This window comes from Colossoma macropomum, unplaced genomic scaffold, assembly GCF_904425465.1.
Source record: "Colossoma macropomum unplaced genomic scaffold, Colossoma_macropomum, whole genome shotgun sequence".
NCBI classification, from domain to species: Eukaryota; Metazoa; Chordata; class Actinopteri; order Characiformes; family Serrasalmidae; genus Colossoma; species Colossoma macropomum.
The window spans coordinates 18,422,505-18,425,241 of NW_023494793.1; positions in this window are offsets into that span (position 1 = coordinate 18,422,505).

Consider the following 2,737-nt stretch of genomic DNA (forward strand, 5'->3'; position numbering starts at 1 on the left):
ATGATATTTCCCCTTAACAACACTCAGGGATCAGCAGAGCTGCAGGATGTGTTGTTGATTGATATCAGTTTGAGTATAAGAAATATACTCTATAATATATCATCACTGTCTGGACAAAACCTCTCCAAAATGGCAAGAAGGAAAGATTGTTCTTAGCTTATAATGGAAGTTAATGTGACAACCTTTCATTCCATGTATTTTTGAACCATTTCTATTGATCTGCTCATCATGAAATTCTAACACAATGTAAAGGACAACTGGTGTTAAAAAAACTAACAAAAATAGAGAGGCAAGGTTTTGTCCTGACAACAATGATATAAAAATTGTCCAGAACTGAAATATTAACTGTGTTGGATGTAATCACTGTGGTCAGATGTTCATGTTAAATGTTCTGACAAAACCCCCAGGCATTCGTAAGATCTAAAAACACTCAAACTGTTTTAGTTAAATCATGTTTGAACATAGAAATATGCAGCGTTGATTAATCATATGGCTTCAAATCACAGGACATGTGACCAGTTAAACTACAATTAGGACTGTGAGGTTTGCCTTCTTGATGAAGTGTGGTGATCTTGCAGTACGAAACAGATCCTGATGGACACATATTTATATACATTTTTACATATATATACAGTACGGAGTAAAAGTCAGAGACTACCCTTTCACTGAATTCCTCTTCCCCTTCCAACTTCTAAACATCTAGCGAGTACAAGTTTTTTACTTTCAGGACACATTTCTGTGGAGATTATATGAGATAATCCACTTGCATACAGACGGGAAAGGTGCAAAAAAAAAACAGGAGTTTCCAAAACTGGAGTTCAAAAAATGATTACAAGATACAGAGAAAAAACGGAATCCTGACAAACGTGCACCAAAACTGTCATAGCACTGAAAGCTTTTATCTTTCTGAGAGAGGAGAAAATCAAGCTGCTTCAGATCTGAAAAAGTCTACCGCTTCGGTCCACTGTGAAAAGACAACTGGGTCTGAAGAGCTGTGTAGCTGTCAACTAGCCGTTACTGAGAAAAGGAAACAGACAAAAAAGAATGAAATTTGCACCGACTGGACATCTGAGATGATATGAGAAGCAGAAAATGCAACCAACTTCTAAGACTGAACTTTGGAAGTCTACTGAAAACAACAGAAGCTGTGCTGAAGGTAAAAGGTGGACACACTAAATACTGAAAAATGTCTTTAGTTGTGGAGGCTTCTGTGTAATTTTTTTGAATATGTTTTCTTCTTCATTTTTAGCTGAAAAATGAATATCTTCATGGCTGTTTTGACTGGAAATCAAATAAATGTAAGGGTGGTTTGTGACTTTCACATAGTACTGCATGTACTAAGATACATTTTTGCCACATTAAATATACATATATTTTTAATGAAATCTCTATATCTTTAAAGATCTTGCATGGTTTGTTCTACTTATTTTTTTTCTCTTTGGTGATTAATCAAAAAATTAATAGATTATTAATTTCCTAATGTAACTGATAGTGACAGTCCTAATTGCAATCACAAGGCAAGATTCTGTCTGTGTTGTTCAGCCCTCTTGGTCTCTTGATTCAACCCATTAACGCTGCATTATGTTAAAGCATCAGATTTCTTCAGAGAGGGAGAAATGTTCACACAACAAGACTTCCTGCAGAGCACAACTTCATAATCTAATAACTCACAGCACCACAAACAATCTGTTATCACCACTGAACGAAATAATTAGGAACTTGTCTTTAGGGGAAAGAAGCTCTTTTTCACTGCAACAGCAAAAGAACCCTGTAACCCAGTATATTCAAATATGTACAAAGCCTTGAGAACTTGAATAACAGACGTATTTGTTTCTTTCTTTAGAAAAACAAACAAACACAAAAAAAACAACAGAAGCAAACAAAAAAGTGCATGCAGGGAGTTGTTTTCAGTTCAACGGAAATGCACGAGAATGAAAATGAGAAAAAACAACTGACTCTCACTGAATATTTTCAGTGCACGGCTAAAGTTGATTTCTAAGTGCATTTCTGCCATGGACTACGTAACTGATCATTTCTTGCCATTATCTTCCTTAAGTGCGGTGGTCAGATCACGCCATGAGCCATTTTGGCATTTAAAACAACTTGGTAAAGAGGTTTGTTTGTTTTGCGCCTTTTCAAATTTTTAGTCTTTGGGGGAGAAGTGGAAAAAGCAAATCTGTTAAGCATGTATGCTGCATTTTATGAGCTGTACGCCGGTGTCCTGTTTAAAACAGGTTGGTCAATAAAGCTATGCCATCCTATCACTTGTGTAAGACAGTATAGTAAAAAAGCACCTGTGGTTTCTGTGGCAACATCCACGATCTGCAGTGGGGCTGCATGATATATTGTTTGTTAATCATTACAGCAATAATAGCCTCCACTATCATCACTGTTGGGACAAAACCTTGATTACAATTTTTTTTATTTTTTGACAATTTAAAACGTCAGCTGCTCTTTAAATTGTGGTAATATTTCATGATGAATGGAGTGGTAGAAATGTTTTCATTCAAAGTTAAGAAAGCTACCTTTTTGGAAATATGAAGTTTTGTCCCAACTGCAGTGCTATAGTGACTAGAGGTGGGAAAAAATATGTCAAAAATATAATACTGCGATTCTCATAAATTTTCACGATATACGATATGACAATATATATTTTTTTAAACATCTGATCATTTGGAACAGAGAAAGAATAACCAGTACAGCTAAATTTTAAACAAATACTATCAAATGTGTGAAT